Source organism: Uranotaenia lowii, chromosome 2 (genome assembly GCF_029784155.1).
Source record: "Uranotaenia lowii strain MFRU-FL chromosome 2, ASM2978415v1, whole genome shotgun sequence".
NCBI lineage: Eukaryota > Metazoa > Arthropoda > Insecta > Diptera > Culicidae > Uranotaenia > Uranotaenia lowii.
Genome location: NC_073692.1, coordinates 2014948 through 2036151, shown reverse-complemented (window position 1 = coordinate 2036151; position 21204 = coordinate 2014948). Strand labels below are relative to the sequence as shown.

At 30.7% G+C, this 21204-nt stretch overlaps 1 protein-coding gene across 1 annotated transcript in view; it reads right to left on the bottom strand.

Moving 5' to 3' along the window:
• Nucleotides 1-21204, bottom strand: part of LOC129745316 (tyramine receptor 1-like) — a 95145-nt gene that overhangs the window by 16345 nt on the left and 57596 nt on the right. Inside the window, exon 2 of the mRNA XM_055738306.1 lies at nucleotides 17044-17103. The gene's annotated coding sequence lies outside the window, so the exon portion shown is untranslated. The remainder of the gene's footprint in view (nucleotides 1-17043; nucleotides 17104-21204) is intronic.

Here is a 21204-nt window from a genome sequence, read left to right as displayed (position 1 = left end):
TCCAAGTGTTGTAAGCCAAGTCCCTGTTTATCATTGCATGATTTATCTCATTAGAGAACCAAGCATACGATGTTTTCTGAATTTGAGAGGAAATATAGTTTCATGAATATTCATCAGAAAGCTGTTAAACAACTCACTTTCATCAAAGTTTTTATAATCGCGAAACTAGTAACCGTCTGGTTCATTAGCTTTTGGAAAATTTAATGAAGAAAAGATTAAATCGTGATGAGAAATGCCTGGTAGAGAAATTTGGCTAAAACGATGTATGCTATCAGGTGAATCTGATATAAGTAAATCAAGTAGAGAACAGCCGGTAGAATAGAAGAAGGTGGGTTCGCTATAAATGCAGCTGAAGTTGGTAGAATTCATGAAGTCTTTGAATCGGTGTTTTCTCAAAGAATGTTTTGAAAGGTCCACATTAAAATAACCAATGAAAAAAGAGGCGTTATTAGGATATATTGACAGTTTTACACGAACACCACCTTAGCAGGAGGCCTCAGCCATAACCTCAAACCATGGGAGAACAGAATCAATTCTTGAGCAGGGCGCATGATAAACGCGATTTTTCGATACTAATATCGACAAATTCGCCTTTTGGAAAAACGACACACAGATGCTCGTGTTTTGATTTTTTTGGGTGTTCAGGGCTGCCAAGTGCATTGATATTTGGAAAATGATTGTATTTGTTCAATTGCATTTTTATTGAAAAACGTTTTCATGAGAACTGAGAATTTGCAACTTTCCCGTAGATTTCTATTAGAATATAAAATTAAACGCAACATTCATCTGAATTGAATAACAACTGTCTGTATCGCACACTTAAACGATGTAGCGAATTATGTGGATATATTTAAAATAATCAGAGCATGCAAGCTATTATTTTCATAGTCAACATAGACGTGGCTTTCATTATTTTACTTTTTTTTTGTAGCAGTGAATGATTTGCATTCGTTTAGAAGTTAAAAACAACTCTGTTTAATTTACCGAGCAGAACATGAAAATATATTTCAGATGTTTTTAATTCACCTTGAAAATTCATTAGCGAAAGATAGCTTATCTTCATCTATTTATAGACGCCCCGTAATGAATTCAAACGTTTAGTTGTTGATTGTCAAAAAATTTAATCAATTCAGAAATATTATAATTAGTTTAAAACAAACAAATACTGATTTTACGAACGCACCTAGCATCACTGGTGAGGCCGTCAGCTCATCAAAGTTTGAGGTTATGCCTGAGGCCAATTTTTCGCCAATACTATCGCCCGTATATACCCTTATAGGTTAAAGCAAACTGTTGTACATGATTAAGAAGAAGCTCAGAGCAATCGCGTTCGGGAGGGTTATAATAAACACCAAACAAGAGTTTAGTATCATTCAAGAATAGTTCCATTGTATTAAACTCAGTACAGTTACCTTCATTATTTTCTGATTTCCGTAGAATTCTTTTAACGAAAGAGACTATAGTAAACGAAGAGGCATCTGATCCCTTTCAAAATAATACAATCAGCAACCATCCTTTTGGGCTTGTGATATAGCTCAGTTGGCAAGTCTGTTGTCTCCTGAGCCGATGTCCGCGAGTTCGAGCCCAAGAGTAAACATCGAACACAGTTGTACCGGATAGTTTATCAATAACGATCCGCCAACTGTAACGTTGATAAAGTCGCGAATGCCATAAAGATGGTAAAACGACTATAATCGAAACAAAAAAAAAAAAAAAAAAAGCAACCATCCTGCAGTGTTGCCCCAGGATTGCCATTAATAAAACTTCTTGTGACTGTTGTTTCGGATGAATGGACAAAGTTGATCTAAATTCTATTACTTAATTGCTGCTCTTCATAAACTTTGTTTGAAATTAATAAGAAATAATTGAGCAATGGCTTTGTTGACATTACCCATAAAATAATAAAAAAAAACATGACTGGCGCAAAAATTTTCATTCAAATGATAACTATACATTTGCTTTCGTAATTCCAAAATTTTCAGTTTGACAAGTCTTTCGCTCGATTGGAACGACAGTGACAGAAAATAGAAAATTCCAATCGTGACATTTCGTCTCTTTGTTTACTATAGGCTATAGACACTATAATTTCATATAGTCTGGCAAAGAGAATGACGGGAGCCAATCGAACTGTCATTCGCGCGGAGCCAATCAAGCATTCTACGATAATGTTCAAGCTCTTCATAACTCTCTCCAGATGAAATATAAAAAATAGTTTCTCAGATTCATAAATTACATGCTATTTTTATCACTTCAACTGGAAATCGCTGTTGAAAACTATATTAGTATCTACATGTGAAAAAATTGTGAAAATTATGCTAAATAACTTTAGTTGATGTTATCAAAAAGCCAGAAAAACTTTGGGAATCACAATACTTCAACCATGATTTTTCAATATTTAGAAAGTCTACTCGATTGGCTCCCGTCATTCTCTTTGCCAGACTATATGAAATTATAGTGTCTATACTATAGGCTCGTTATAAAGAGCCTGTATTAAAAACAAAAGAGACGCAATCTGATCCTATTTAAAATAAATCATATAGCAACCCCGCTGTCATTTGAGCGCAACACTACTTTGCTTCCAACTTCACATGACTTCAATTTTGGTTACGTTTATCTGAGTAGATAATTGTTCTCGACTGGTGAAATTTCCCGTTACGTTTTTTTGCTCTAATCTGTTGTTTTAACTGAGCTATTTTTTGTCACTGTCATCTAGCAAAAAGTGCTATCATGAAGTGTTTGGCTAAAAATTGTTCTAACAAAACCTGCCCCGGATTCAAGAATATATCTTTTTTCCGGTTTCCGGCAGAATCAAAACAACGAGAGGAATGGCTCGCATTCTGTGGGATTCCGGCTAGTTTTAATATCACTGATAGTAGTCGACTCTGCAGTGTAAGTATTTTAAAATTTTTATTTTAATAGACGACTGCTCTGGCGTCGAGGATTCACCAACCGATTCATCAAACTCGGATCAACCATTTTTTCGTCTTAGATTTGGCCAACAAATTAGACAGATATATCTACCTACAACCAAAAACAAAACGTCAATTCGAAACATTAGGTACGTGTATTTGAATTCTCACTTATCAAACAGCATCTATCTATCTATCTTCAGTATTCCTACCACACTAAGCACTCCGGGGGATTCGAGTTTGGACTCCGGGAATTTCGTTGGTAAACCTCCCCTTTTCGACTCTGCTGATCCGGCAACATCTTTTACTGGCAATAAAAAACACAAAATTATTAAAATATCTATCATAAATAAATCATAACTTACCAATTAAGCACCAAGAAATAAGTCCTAGAAAATCTTGCCATCAAAATCGAACATTTAAAATCTGTGTTATGGTGATTTACCTTTTGTTTACAAATATGAATGATAATACTGATCGCTTTCGCCGCTTTCGCAATTCCAAATTTTACAGTTTGACAAGTCTTTTGCTCGATTGGAATGACACTGACAGAAAATCGAAAATTCCAATCGTGACATTTCGTCTCTTTTGTTTATTATAGGCTCGTTAGCTCGTTACTTTAAACGTTCTCGGGGATGATCGAAGCAACCCTTTGTTGTGACAAGACGTAAAAAAAAATTGCCCTTCGGAAAATGGTTTGAAGTTGGTCGAAGACTTGAAGAATCTATCAAATCCCTGGCGAAATAAGTTGATGCAACAAAGATCATGAAATTGGTAAAGCGGTCGAAGCAATTTACCCTACTTAAAATTTCGGTGTTAATGAAGAACGCAAAGTTCCTGTTTAACCTTGGAAGAATGCACTCAATTGCCGGTAATGCAACAATCCGTTAGCAGAAAAAGTTGTCCCAGCAGCTTTCAAATGCTCAATTATACCAAGCTCGCAGCAGAATATATTTCCCGGACTCTAGACCCTAGACTGGACACTTGAGATTAGGGAGAAAGCATCAGATTTGTGAAATTTGCCATTCGAGAAGGTTTACAGCTAAGTACCCACTCATTTTTTTTAAAGCATATTCTCAAGAATGATTCAGTTGCTCACGAGAAAGATGCAAATGCATGAGAAGTTTTGTTTAACTTCTGTAATTTTTGTAGTTTTTATGATAAACTTCCGTAATCTTATAGACCTGAAATTTTACAAAAAATGGGAGCCTATAAAAACTGAGCATGAATAACGAAGAATACAACGTATTCAAAATACTAACAACGAGGCTCAATTGTGGTAATGTTTAAAAATAAAAACAAAAATTTTTCGGGCAGTAGATTTGTGGCAAAATAGAGGTTATTTAGAATACATGCTATAGCTTTTCAAAAATTGTGCAAGTACCTTATTCTCTTTTGATAAAATTACTGGATCATAGATTTCAAAATATTGCTTTTGATACTCAAATTAAATTATTCAGTTTGCAGTCAATCAAATCAACATCGAACGAGAATCGAGTCGCGGCATTCTAGGAAACAATCAGCATAAGTGAAACACGAATTCAAGCAAAATGATTTACCAACGAAAACTAACTTGAGCAAAACAATTTCTAGAATCAATTCACTTCCGCTAATTTCCGGTGAAATTTTGGTCCCGTATTTAGATGAAAGCAATAGTTGTACTGAGCTCAAGAGTCAAGAATCATACTAGCTTCACTTAGCTTGTGAGAATTTCACAGAACAGAAATGGTTTGGTCTAATGCTTTCTCAAAATCAAGATCCACAAGCGCTTGGAAGATGGTAAGAACTGATAGAATTATTTAGAAAATTTATTGGTTAACAAACTTCCAAGAAGGATAGACATATTTATTGATGCCAAAACTGTTGATCTAGGTCCTTAGCTGTTTCTGATTGTTTGTCTAGGTCTTCAGTACGTGATATGAATTAACAGCGCAAAATAACCCTGAAGCAGTTACAATTTAATACAATCTTTCTTCATACCAAATTAGGATTTTAAGTAATTTTCCATAATTGTTAACAAGTTCTAAGAAATCGAAAATTTTCACTCGAAAACTCCAACCAATCTGTACCGAGATTGATTTTGTCCGACAACTTTCGGACAATTCACCTTAGGGTAGGCAACCTGCAGTCAAAAAAACCCATCAGTCAAGGTGAATCGCTGTTTGTTCGATAGCTACTCGAAAAGAAAGTTCTCAAGATGTTTTCAATTTTTGGAATTCCTCAACGCTGCTGTCGGCCTAAGGATACTCACTCACTCTGCGTTAGCTGACAGAAAAGAAACATTACCTCGTCGCAGGCGAAAGGTAAGGAGAGATCAAGAGAGAGAAAGAAAAAAGTTCAAACCCGTGGAAGGAGATTCCGAAATTAAAATTCTACAAATACTTTTCGGTTTTGCTTTCATCCGAATAGCTTCCGGGGTTTCTGCTGGATGGCGCAAACTTTACGCATAGTAGAATGTATGTATCTCTTGCCTGTCTGACGTGATTGAATGAAATCGCAGAGGAAAAAAAACTGCTAAAGAATTTGTCTCTGTCAATTTTCCGAGATTGAACTTTTCCTATCGCGAGAAAAAGGCGGTGAGTTTCGTTTGAAACCGTCATAGGAAGAGCTGTAGAGCGAATTTTTCGGCAGATAGTGAACAGAATTCGATGATTGAGCTGTACGGTCAAATTTCTCAGACCATACTCGAAATCTTTTGATTGAAACGTCCACATTTGTTTCGCGTGTCCGACTACAAGGGTTTGAAATAAAAATGTGAAGCAACGGTAGTATCTCACTCAGTGATTTTGTGATTGATAAGTTCAAAAGTTTTGTGTATTAGTTTTGATAAAATCATTGCAAAACAAAATTCATACCTTTTCAATCTTTCAATTTTGTCAGTTTTAGGTTTCATGAAAACATTATGAAATCTGCGCTTTTTTACACAAAATAACAAAATATTTCAACCAGCAGTGAACTTCTTCGACGAACAGAGAATTTTCCTGGCAAGGTGGAAGTGATTTGAAAGTAGTGATTGGTCGATATTCTTATTCAAACTTTCCTCTAGTGCCTGTATTCTACCAGGATTTACGAGGAGTGAGAATTTTTAACCGACCAAATCAGTTAAAAAACTTTTAAAAAAATCAAGCAAATGACCAAAAATGGCAAAAATGCAAAAAATGACAAAAATGACAAAAATGACAAAAATGACAAAAATGACAAAAATGACAAAAATGACAAAAATGACAAAAATGACAAAAATGACAAAAATGACAAAAATGACAAAAATGACAAAAATGACAAAAATGACAAAAATGACAAAAATGACAAAAATGACAAAAATGACAAAAATGACAAAAATGACAAAAATGACAAAAATGACAAAAATGACAAAAATGACAAAAATGACAAAAATGACAAAAATGACAAAAATGACAAAAATGACAAAAATGACAAAAATGACAAAAATGACAAAAATGACAAAAATGACAAAAATGACAAAAATGACAAAAATGACAAAAATGACAAAAATGACAAAAATGACAAAAATGACAAAAATGACAAAAATGACAAAAATGACAAAAATGACAAAAATGACAAAAATGACAAAAATGACAAAAATGACAAAAATGACAAAAATGACAAAAATGACAAAAATGACAAAAATGACAAAAATGACAAAAATGACAAAAATGACAAAAATGACAAAAATGACAAAAATGACAAAAATGACAAAAATGACAAAAATGACAAAAATGACAAAAATGACAAAAATGACAAAAATGACAAAAATGACAAAAATGACAAAAATGACAAAAATGACAAAAATGACAAAAATGACAAAAATGACAAAAATGACAAAAATGACAAAAATGACAAAAATGACAAAAATGACAAAAATGACAAAAATGACAAAAATGACAAAAATGACAAAAATGACAAAAATGACAAAAATGACAAAAATGACAAAAATGACAAAAATGACAAAAATGACAAAAATGACAAAAATGACAAAAATGACAAAAATGACAAAAATGACAAAAATGACAAAAATGACAAAAATGACAAAAATGACAAAAATGACAAAAATGACAAAAATGACAAAAATGACAAAAATGACAAAAATGACAAAAATGACAAAAATGACAAAAATGACAAAAATGACAAAAATGACAAAAATGACAAAAATGACAAAAATGACAAAAATGACAAAAATGACAAAAATGACAAAAATGACAAAAATGACAAAAATGACAAAAATGACAAAAATGACAAAAATGACAAAAATGACAAAAATGACAAAAATGACAAAAATGACAAAAATGACAAAAATGACAAAAATGACAAAAATGACAAAAATGACAAAAATGACAAAAATGACAAAAATGACAAAAATGACAAAAATGACAAAAATGACAAAAATGACAAAAATGACAAAAATGACAAAAATGACAAAAATGACAAAAATGACAAAAATGACAAAAATGACAAAAATGACAAAAATGACAAAAATGACAAAAATGACAAAAATGACAAAAAATGACAAAAATGACAAAAATGACAAAAATGACAAAAATGACAAAAATGACAAAAATGACAAAAATGACAAAAATGACAAAAATGACAAAAATGACAAAAATGACAAAAATGACAAAAATGACAAAAATGACAAAAATGACAAAAATGACAAAAATGACAAAAATGACAAAAATGACAAAAATGACAAAAATGACAAAAATGACAAAAATGACAAAAATGACAAAAATGACAAAAATGACAAAAATGACAAAAATGACAAAAATGACAAAAATGACAAAAATGACAAAAATGACAAAAATGACAAAAATGACAAAAATGACAAAAATGACAAAAATGACAAAAATGACAAAAATGACAAAAATGACAAAAATGACAAAAATGACAAAAATGACAAAAATGACAAAAATGACAAAAATGACAAAAATGACAAAAATGACAAAAATGACAAAAATGACAAAAATGACAAAAATGACAAAAATGACAAAAATGACAAAAATGACAAAAATGACTAAAATGACTAAAATGACTAAAATGACTAAAATGACTAAAATGACAAAAATGACAAAAATGACAAAAATGACAAAAATGACAAAAATGACAAAAATGACAAAAATGACAAAAATGACAAAAATGACAAAAATGACAAAAATGACAAAAATGACAAAAATGACAAAAATGACAAAAATGACAAAAATGACAAAAATGACAAAAATGACAAAAATGACAAAAATGACAAAAATGACAAAAATGACAAAAATGACAAAAATGACAAAAATGACAAAAATGACAAAAATGACAAAAATGACAAAAATGACAAAAATGACAAAAATGACAAAAATGACAAAAATGACAAAAATGACAAAAATGACAAAAATGACAAAAATGACAAAAATGACAAAAATGACAAAAATGACAAAAATGACAAAAATGACAAAAATGACAAAAATGACAAAAATGACAAAAATGACAAAAATGACAAAAATGACAAAAATGACAAAAATGACAAAAATGACAAAAATGACAAAAATGACAAAAATGACAAAAATGACAAAAATGACAAAAATGACAAAAATGACAAAAATGACAAATGCTTGCTTATGATACGTACACAGCCAGATCTTGTCAGCATCCCGGTGAATAGTAAAAATACATTTACTATTCATCTTATCAAGGCCGGGCCCACTGTGCAGTATTGGACGCAGAGACGACTGGAACCAGGGAAGGAAGAAACGTGGACAACAGTACCATACGTTCCCATGTTTATTTAATATTTATTCGTTGGGAGCATAGATGCTAAGATATTTCTATGCTCCTTGGTGTTGGGCCTTGCGATTCTTCCTTCAGGGGATGGAAATGAGGTTTTTCTACATGGAGTCCAAAATTTAACAATACAATAATTAAAGAAATTTCTTTAATCATTATACACTGTTTAGTTCTGGATCCCTGTACCTTCATCTCAGGTCATCGACCATGGTTATAGCGCCATTGCCCGCTTTTGAAAAGATTTGAAAGAGCAGAGAAATTATTAATACAGCACCGAAATCCTTAGAATTTTTCCATTCTAAAAGATTTCAGCGCCAAAGGAATACATACACATTATGACATACTAAAAATATCAAAAGCAAAATTCTTGACATTGACCAAAACAAATAAAATAAAAACAAATTGAGTTTTTAAAATTTTTATTTATGCGTCCATAAAGAAATTTTCTTCAGCAAACTTCATGGAAATAATCATGAAAAGTTTGTTTAATGCCTAAATAAAATATGGTTGAAAACTGCTGATAAATTATGACGGAAATATTTTTTCTTGATTTTTTGTACTGAAACTCATGGGTTTTGACAAAATTTGCCTGGATATTATCCGGGTTTTGGTCGTGGTGATTCAGATTTTCATTTGTTTTTAATAGAATTTTTGAAAATTTGCCCAGGGGGGCGTTGAGCTTAAAAATTTTGAAAAGGGGGCGGTGAGTGAAAAAAGTTTGAAAACCACTGGTAGAGATGAAGATAAATGATATGAATGTAAAAAAAGATATATTCAAAAAATTGAATAATGGTCAAAAGAATTGGAAACTGGAATATAGTTATCATATTTTTTTAAAAAGAAGGTTAATAACACATTTGATTTCCTTAAAGCTATTGATCTTCGTCTATAATTCTTTTTATTTTCATATTTCCCTATCTATCTTCTTTTTTCTTTAAAAGTGAACTAGATATAAGCACACAATTGTAATCAAACAAAACGAGTTTGGTTCCTTAAAGCCTAAAGGTACAAGCCGTTTCAAATAAAGAATTTACAAAAAAAAACACATTTGATGCATAAATTGTTCGAAATATCTCCTTTTGTACTTGTTGTTCATCTTTTGGCAATCCAGCTGAAAATCTTAAGAATTTACAAAAGTATCTTTATATTCTAATGGTAATATAGTTACTGTTTCACTTTTACGAATCTGAAACCATTAAAAAAAATTAGCCAAAACATACAATTTTATAAGATATATACCATTGTGATTAATTGGGGTTTTTTCTATAAGGCTGTGGAACTTTAATAATAATTAGTAATATTATATTGAACAAAATGTGATTTAAGTTTGTTTTTTAGGAACTTTAACAAACTGTGTTCTTTATCCCGTAAACTGTTTGAAAACACTAATTTCTGTCCTACGCATGAACCCGTATAAACTAGTAGGCCATGCTAAATTTTAAACCTCTCCAACCGGCAGGCAGCAATGGCACTAGATTTAACACCTGTTGGCCTTCTCCTAGACTGGGCCAGAAAATAAATGAACTAAAGAATCTTAAAAACAAGTGGGTGTGAGTGAGACAGATGTTAAAATCCCAAATCGCTTCATTTCTTTCAAACGATGTCATTTGGCACCCAGCCCCTTAATCGGGCAAGTCAGCGTAAAAGTAAAATGAAATACTTATCTTGGAGGTCTGTGCGTAGTATTCTATTCGTCAAAGCTAGGTGAAATTTAGTGGTGCAAGCGAGACGGCACACCTAATACGACGAAACCAAATGAATTTTCTCCAGGTACCTTCTATACATATTCACATGAAATAGAAATATAACACAACACTCGCGCAGATCTTTGGGGAAAATTTCGAAATTGAGCCGATTTTTGTTTATTAAATGTAAAGTCCCCAGCACACTTTTTCACATTAATTTGACCCTTCTTAGGCAAGGGAAAGGCAAACTATAAGAAATTGTTCGATTTTTCGAGGAAATGTACAAAAATTTTTAGCAAAAAGGCGAAATAACTGGGACAAGTAAAAAGAACGCGTCTGGCGCAAGCAAGGTTGCCAGCCAATCTCGAGTCAATTATTTAAACATCACAGGATATGGACATAATCTACATAAGCGCAAAAAGTGTAGAAAAAGAATAGCATCAAACGCCACACGATAAAAGTTAAAAGGCCCGAAATAAATAAATAAAAAAAAATTGGAAAGCTCTCACCGGGATTTCCTGTCCTTGACGTCTCTGTCGACTGCCAACCTCCGCTTTATGACATCTATGTTTGCTCGGACGTCTAACTTTTCCTGCCACAAATCACTCAAATATTTTCTAATTTCTTTCCGCACATTAGTTCTTATTGGCACGACAAAAGAAATTAGTTATCTTGCTAATTCCACTACAATTTATTTCAAAAACCATCGTGAAGAGTTATCTTTTAAGCAGCTTTTAATCCGTCCGGAGGGCGTAGCACTGGTCCCAATTTTCCCAAACACTCGGAACTTCAACAAATGGTTCGCTAATTTCTGTTCCGTAAATCAAAAAAGAACTATTGACACTTATATCTGTTAAAAAGCATTGTCAGCTGCTTTTGTGGACACATATTTTAAAAAAGTTAAAAAACGCACGGTAATTTTAATCGCGAAAAAAACAAACGGGAAAACGCGACTTCCGAAAAACACGTTCGGTCACGTGCACAGCTTGCTGCGATCCGTAAATCCTGCTAAGGACGAGCAGCAGTTCAAGGAAAACTCCAAAAATGACAAAAATGACAAAAATGACAAATATGACAAAAATGACAAAAATGACAAAAATGACAAAAATGACAAAAATGACAAAAATGAAAAAAATGAAAAAAATGACAAAAATGACAAAAATGACAAAAATGACAAAAATGACAAAAATGACAAAAATGACAAAAATGACAAAAATGACAAAAATGACAAAAATGACAAAAATGACAAAAATGACAAAAATGACAAAAATGACAAAAATGACAAAAATGACAAAAATGACAAAAATGACAAAAATGACAAAAATGACAAAAATGACAAAAATGACAAAAATGACAAAAATGACAAAAATGACAAAAATGACAAAAATGACAAAAATGACAAAAATGACAAAAATGACAAAAATGACAAAAATGACAAAAATGACAAAAATGACAAAAATGACAAAAATGACAAAAATGACAAAAATGACAAAAATGACAAAAATGACAAAAATGACAAAAATGACAAAAATGACAAAAATGACAAAAATGACAAAAATGACAAAAATGACAAAAATGACAAAAATGACAAAAATGACAAAAATGACAAAAATGACAAAAATGACAAAAATGACAAAAATGACAAAAATGACAAAAATGACAAAAATGACAAAAATGACAAAAATGACAAAAATGACAAAAATGACAAAAATGACAAAAATGACAAAAATGACAAAAATGACAAAAATGACAAAAATGACAAAAATGACAAAAATGACAAAAATGACAAAAATGACAAAAATGACAAAAATGACAAAAATGACAAAAATGACAAAAATGACAAAAATGACAAAAATGACAAAAATGACAAAAATGACAAAAATGACAAAAATGACAAAAATGACAAAAATGACAAAAATGACAAAAATGACAAAAATGACAAAAATGACAAAAATGACAAAAATGACAAAAATGACAAAAATGACAAAAATGACAAAAATGACAAAAATGACAAAAATGACAAAAATGACAAAAATGACAAAAATGACAAAAATGACAAAAATGACAAAAATGACAAAAATGACAAAAATGACAAAAATGACAAAAATGACAAAAATGACAAAAATGACAAAAATGACAAAAATGACAAAAATGACAAAAATGACAAAAATGACAAAAATGACAAAAATGACAAAAATGACAAAAATGACAAAAATGACAAAAATGACAAAAATGACAAAAATGACAAAAATGACAAAAATGACAAAAATGACAAAAATGACAAAAATGACAAAAATGACAAAAATGACAAAAATGACAAAAATGACAAAAATGACAAAAATGACAAAAATGACAAAAATGACAAAAATGACAAAAATGACAAAAATGACAAAAATGACAAAAATGACAAAAATGACAAAAATGACAAAAATGACAAAAATGACAAAAATGACAAAAATGACAAAAATGACAAAAATGACAAAAATGACAAAAATGACAAAAATGACAAAAATGACAAAAATGACAAAAATGACAAAAATGACAAAAATGACAAAAATGACAAAAATGACAAAAATGACAAAAATGACAAAAATGACAAAAATGACAAAAATGACAAAAATGACAAAAATGACAAAAATGACAAAAATGACAAAAATGACAAAAATGACAAAAATGACAAAAATGACAAAAATGACAAAAATGACAAAAATGACAAAAATGACAAAAATGACAAAAATGACAAAAATGACAAAAATGACAAAAATGACAAAAATGACAAAAATGACAAAAATGACAAAAATGACAAAAATGACAAAAATGACAAAAATGACAAAAATGACAAAAATGACAAAAATGACAAAAATGACAAAAATGACAAAAATGACAAAAATGACAAAAATGACAAAAATGACAAAAATGACAAAAATGACAAAAATGACAAAAATGACAAAAATGACAAAAATGACAAAAATGACAAAAATGACAAAAATGACAAAAATGACAAAAATGACAAAAATGACAAAAATGACAAAAATGACAAAAATGACAAAAATGACAAAAATGACAAAAATGACAAAAATGACAAAAATGACAAAAATGACAAAAATGACAAAAATGACAAAAATGACAAAAATGACAAAAATGACAAAAATGACAAAAATGACAAAAATGACAAAAATGACAAAAATGACAAAAATGACAAAAATGACAAAAATGACAAAAATGACAAAAATGACAAAAATGACAAAAATGACAAAAATGACAAAAATGACAAAAATGACAAAAATGACAAAAATGACAAAAATGACAAAAATGACAAAAATGACAAAAATGACAAAAATGACAAAAATGACAAAAATGACAAAAATGACAAAAATGACAAAAATGACAAAAATGACAAAAATGACAAAAATGACAAAAATGACAAAAATGACAAAAATGACAAAAATGACAAAAATGACAAAAATGACAAAAATGACAAAAATGACAAAAATGACAAAAATGACAAAAATGACAAAAATGACAAAAATGACAAAAATGACAAAAATGACAAAAATGACAAAAATGACAAAAATGACAAAAATGACAAAAATGACAAAAATGACAAAAATGACAAAAATGACAAAAATGACAAAAATGACAAAAATGACAAAAATGACAAAAATGACAAAAATGACAAAAATGACAAAAATGACAAAAATGACAAAAATGACAAAAATGACAAAAATGACAAAAATGACAAAAATGACAAAAATGACAAAAATGACAAAAATGACAAAAATGACAAAAATGACAAAAATGACAAAAATGACAAAAATGACAAAAATGACAAAAAATGACAAAAATGACAAAAATGACAAAAATGACAAAAATGACAAAAATGACAAAAATGACAAAAATGACAAAAATGACAAAAATGACAAAAATGACAAAAATGACAAAAATGACAAAAATGACAAAAATGACAAAAATGACAAAAATGACAAAAATGACAAAAATGACAAAAATGACAAAAATGACAAAAATGACAAAAATGACAAAAATGACAAAAATGACAAAAATGACAAAAATGACAAAAATGACAAAAATGACAAAAATGACAAAAATGACAAAAATGACAAAAATGACAAAAATGACAAAAATGACAAAAATGACAAAAATGACAAAAATGACAAAAATGACAAAAATGACAAAAATGACAAAAATGACAAAAATGACAAAAATGACAAAAATGACAAAAATGACAAAAATGACAAAAATGACAAAAATGACAAAAATGACAAAAATGACAAAAATGACAAAAATGACAAAAAATGACAAAAATGACAAAAATGACAAAAATGATAAAAATGACAAAAATGACAAAAATGACAAAAAATGACAAAAATGACAAAAATGACAAAAATGACAAAAATGACAAAAATGACAAAAATGACAAAAATGACAAAAATGACAAAAATGACAAAAATGACAAAAATGACAAAAATGACAAAAATGACAAAAATGACAAAAATGACAAAAATGACAAAAATGACAAAAATGACAAAAATGACAAAAATGACAAAAATGACAAAAATGACAAAAATGACAAAAATGACAAAAATGACAAAAATGACAAAAATGACAAAAATGACAAAAATGACAAAAATGACAAAAATGACAAAAATGACAAAAATGACAAAAATGACAAAAATGACAAAAATGACAAAAATGACAAAAATGACAAAAATGACAAAAATGACAAAAATGACAAAAATGACAAAAATGACAAAAATGACAAAAATGACAAAAATGACAAAAATGACAAAAATGACAAAATTGACAAAAATGACAAAAATGACAAAAATGACAAAAATGACAAAAATGACAAAAATGACAAAAATGACAAAAATGACAAAAATGACAAAAATGATAAAAATGACAAAAATGACAAAAATGACAAAAATGACAAAAATGACAAAAATGACAAAAATGACAAAAATGACAAAAATGACAAAAATGACAAAAATGACAAAAATGACAAAAATGACAAAAATGACAAAAATGACAAAAATGACAAAAATGACAAAAATGACAAAAATGACAAAAATGACAAAAATGACAAAAATGACAAAAATGACAAAAATGACAAAAATGACAAAAATGACAAAAATGACAAAAATGACAAAAATGACAAAAATGACAAAAATGACAAAAATGACAAAAATGACAAAAATGACAAAAATGACAAAAATGACAAAAATGACAAAAATGACAAAAATGACAAAAATGACAAAAATGACAAAAATGACAAAAATGACAAAAATGACAAAAATGACAAAAATGACAAAAATGACAAAAAATGACAAAAATGACAAAAATGACAAAAATGACAAAAATGACAAAAATGACAAAAATGACAAAAATGACAAAAATGACAAAAATGACAAAAATGACAAAAATGACAAAAATGACAAAAATGACAAAAATGACAAAAATGACAAAAATGACAAAAATGACAAAAATGACAAAAATGACAAAAATGACAAAAATGACAAAAATGACAAAAATGACAAAAATGACAAAAATGACAAAAATGACAAAAATGACAAAAATGACAAAAATGACAAAAATGACAAAAATGACAAAAATGACAAAAATGACAAAAATGACAAAAATGACAAAAATGACAAAAATGACAAAAATGACTAAAATGACTAAAATGACTAAAATGACTAAAATGACTAAAATGACTAAAATGACAAAAATGACAAAAATGACAAAATGACAAAAATGACAAAAATGACAAAATGACAAAAATGACAAAATGACAAAAATGACAAAAATGACAAAAATGACAAAAATGACAAAAATGACAAAAATGACAAAAATGACAAAAATGACAAAAATGACAAAAATGACAAAAATGACAAAAATGACAAAAATGACAAAAATGACAAAAATGACAAAAATGACAAAAATGACAAAAATGACAAAAATGACAAAAATGACAAAAATGACAAAAATGACAAAAATGACAAAAATGACAAAAATGACAAAAATGACAAAAATGACAAAAATGACAAAAATGACAAAAATGACAAAAATGACAAAAATGACAAAAATGACAAAAATGACAAAAATGACAAAAATGACAAAAATGACAAAAATGACAAAAAATGACAAAAATGACAAAAATGACAAAAATGACAAAAATGACAAAAATGACAAAAATGACAAAAATGACAAAAATGACAAAAATGACAAAAATGACAAAAATGACTAAAATGACTAAAATGACTAAAATGACTAAAATGACTAAAATGACTAAAATGACTAAAATGACAAAAATGACAAAAATGACAAAATGACAAAAATGACAAAAATGACAAAATGACAAAAATGACAAAATGACAAAAATGACTCATCACTCAACGTTATGTTGACGAAGTTGTTCATAAGCATGTTGGAACGTCTCATAAACCGATATGAAGTCGGTACACATTCGATATTCACCGATGTTTTGTTCAAAATTTGATAAAAAATCAATACAAAAATTGGTGCCCAAGTCAGCGCTAGGTGTACACCTTGATAAAAAAATGAAATACTTAATGATTCTTCAATTAATGGTAGTCATATTTGATGGCAACGTATCATAAATACTTGAATTCACCGAACGCAACGCTTACCTTATTTGATTGCCTCAAATGATGTTTCGATTGTTTGTCCATTGTTGAAAAGTGTTTTTCCTGCAAAGTAAGAAAAAATAAGCTTAGTCGAATATCGTTTATCATGTCGTTTCCTAATTAACCAAAAAAACGAAAAAAATAATATTTGAATGCTCTGAAAATTAGATTCTCAAAATTTCATCTCGTTCTCGAATGCGAATGATCCAATTTGGACAGTTCCAATACCTTGGCTACATTTTTCCTCCCACTCGTATTCCAAAAACTTTGTACATAAAATGGTTTTTCGTTACCAGGCCCCAATGTTCCAAAATACCTTTAAAAATTCCTCGTACAACCATCACATGATGAGTTTTGCACTCGCAATTGCTTTCGAAAATATGCAAACTCATATTGCATTTTGCAAACCACGCAACACGCACATGAATCGAGGAAAAGGATTCATCCGAAAGGAAGTTTTGGGTTTGTTCTTGTTCGTCGTTCTGGGTATCTAGGTACATAAAATTTCCCAACCAGCTCCCAGCAGGGGAAACCGAATAACCAACCGCACTGTGGTAGAAACCAAATCTCGTACCGGAAAAGTAGAAGTTTTATCCCGCCCGAGAGTAAGCAGCAGGCACAAATAGATAGGTTCCCGGAACTATTAACGGACGTTTCATCTGATCCTGAGTCGGGTTTCTCTGTCTGTCTCTATCCGTTTTCGGCCATCAGCCGTTCCGGATCTGGCGGTTGAATGAAAGTCTTGCCCACTCGTTTTAGCTCCAAAATTGCGTCTGCTGCAAATTGAAGCGGGGAAATTTCTGTCTCTATAACTTGGAATCGCGTTCTTTTGAAGTGTGAGTGAGTATTTTTTTCAGAACATGAGAGAAAGATAATTTCTGTTTATTGCTTTAATTTTCAAATTTAAGTATTACAAATGACGCTGCCGATGTTCAATTTCTTTTGCCCCATCATAACCATTTTCAGCTCAAAAGGCTCATTTCTCGTTAGGGAATAAAGGGGATCAAATTCAGACCAAACTTGTTTGCCTTTAAGAGGGTGGAGACAGAAAAATGAAAAAAAAAATCAAAATCGATCGCAAACATTCTGCGAGAAAGTGCTCAGGAAAAATGTTATTCTGTTGAGCTTTGGGAAATTGGCAGGAGGTTTTGTTCCGCTCGTTCGCTCAATTCCGGTTGGAAGTGCCAAAAAGCATCAACTTTATGGAAATTCAAAATGGTCACTCAAGTGAGCTCGTTTTGCTGAAGCCACCCTGCTTTGTGTTAGGAAACAAAAAAAGTGATGGTTCAAGTGAGCTTCCTACCACACAGCATCGTTTAAAGGTGGAACTTCTATGCTAAAGTATGATGACCGAGCGAAAGTTCCGTTTTCATCATCGCTTCATTGTTCTTGAATTTGACGATTGGGAAAGTTATCAATTGAGTAGATTCAATTTGAAGAGTAATTAGCAATAACTTTTTCAATTTTTCTCTGATAGTTTGAAATTTTACACAAAAGGAACTTTTTCATTCATGAAATATCATTTGGCACCGGAATTATTTCCATCAATTTTATCGCAGTCTCGTGCATACTTAACTTCAATAAAGATGACATCACTGTTACAGGTGGGTGTGATACAACTCAACAGGTTACGTTGAATCGAAGCATGCCGAAAAAAATTCACTTCCAACGAATTCAAAGTAGGCAGTTCACATCACACGTGTTTGTTGTTCATTACTTAATCGAATATTTTAAACGTTTTTGCGATGTTTATTTAATGAAATATTATTGAAAGGTTTAACTTTGAATGGCCAATTGGAATTGAGTATTGCACTAGTATGTTTTGGGTTGGAAGTAGTGAATTCCAAATGGTAACAGAAGTGGATTTAAGAGGCCATTCAAGAGGCAGCTTTAGCAAGTAGTTTTAATGATTCATGTACTGATTCATCCAAATGAAGGTAAAGTATTGATATATAATTGGATATTAGTCACTTTGGTGTATAAACAGCAGATTTGTCGTTGTGTTTATATCGAACATTTGAAAATTGTTTGGAAATTCACGTTTTTTTAAGTATCAGAGAGCTTGTGTTAAAACGCATAAAATAGAACCAGAAAGTAAAAGTCGTAAAAAATGAAGTCACTTCGCCATATCACAAAAATGTAGTAAGACTTCATGAAATCAAAAATCAAGAAGGTATAATAACAATACGATTTCAAATCCTTGTGCTAAATTCAATTTCCAAAGAAGAGTTTTCATCTGACTAGTCTGTTCCTGAAGCGAAGATTTTCGTGACCCTTAACGTGTTGGTATGTGGGTGCTTAAATAAGTGTTCTTTTTGATGTGCACGAACGTTGGGCGGGAAAAAAACCGTTCAAATAACCGTCCTGTGTGGGCCAACATCAATTGGCAATTGTTGGCAAATCGAGGCGGACACGTGAGCGCCATGGGTACAATGGCGTGCCTAAAGTCAATAGATAAATATCGCTTTCGCTTCACTAAATTGAGCGAACGCCCTGGGATTAACCATACATACACACACAAAGGCGGAGCCTAATTTTGACTTTTATATTTCCGCCTGAATGCGCTGATTGGAATCATCGTTATGGAGGTGGTCTACAATTTTCAATGTGATTTCTCATCCTTGTCTATAATTATGTAGGCTAGATTTGCGTGATAACTTTTTTCACCTCAATTATAGGTTTTGTGCACAGAGTTTTATTGCAGCTTTCCAAAATTTAACTTAATTAATGCCTAACTTAATGATTTATCCTTACTGAATAATTTTTTTCATCTATATAGATTTAAATGTCAGCTATTCTTGTAGGCTAATTAAATTATAAAAATTCCAAACAACTTATCAGTAGAATCCAATTCCTTTTATCATTTCTCCGGAAAGCAATCAAAAATCCCATAGGACGTTATCAAAAAAGAGCTGCCAATTGTCAAACTTTTGTGACGTTAAAGTTCCCAATTATACGGACTGATCAAACGGACTGTGGGGCTGTGCAAACTCCCCGAGATACATTTGTTGGATTATATTTGCCCTAAAACAGCACACCTCCCCCTAGAGAGATTAACTCTCTGAAATAGTTAGTTAGGGTTTTTTGCTTCACATATTTGTTCCTTTCATCTCGGTGTGAGTGTAATTATACTGAAAAGTGATACACTTCCGGGTCATGCTTCAGAGAAGGATGCTCCAGAGTTGGCAGCAAGCAAGCGAGCGTGTCCGTATGCAAATCATGTGTTGTTGGCCGGAAAAAAACCTCTCATCGTTAGCTCGGAAATTTTTCATTTATCCTCCTTTGGCGAGTATCAATGTCAATGTAATGAAGGCATTTGAAGTTCGAGTTTGTAGAAAATAATTGTTGGGTTATTAGGAAACCACAAACTTAATCATATCCGTGAAACTTAAAATCATCTTTAAACTTTTGATTGTTTATTACATGAATGGTGGCTCCATAGAGTAAATTGAAATTTTATCTCGGAATTTTTACTGTCACCTGTGCTATCACTGTTATCATCCTGATTATGGAAAAACATTTTAAAATCGATAAATGATAAATTTCTAAAACTGGATAATAAATGGTGGCTCCATAGAGTAAGCCGGACCAAATCTCATCATTTCTTCTGCTGCAGGAACACATTTCCACCTACTATCAAAGTGAATTCATCAACCCCACTGAGAAGACTCTGACCAAGAACGAAATTCATTCGATATCCAGGAAAAGAAAATGCCTTGCTGCTAGACTACATTGACAGCAATTAATTAGTGATTGCATTTCGATTGCTGGGTACCTGTTTTGGTCTGGTAGATATCATCTCAATTAGAGACCAAATTATTCAAGATTAATTGCCTCTCGATCCACACTCATCTCATCAATTATTCAATTATGCCAATGAAAGCAGGCAGGCAACATGAAGTTGTAACGAGCATAGTCGTTAGATGGATTAGGGGCACTTGATGGTGGTCAAAATATGAAACGACTCTGGACACTGAAATTGATGTACGAATTAATATGCTCGCACTCAAAATCGATAACAGAAATTGTCAAACATCTGCACATGTGTCCCATCTATGAAAAATTCTTTTGAATTTGAATATTTTTACTTTTTCGCCTAACGACTAAATGATGTTGCAAAATATGCTGAAATCAGACATGGAACAATGCACATTCTAGCTACTT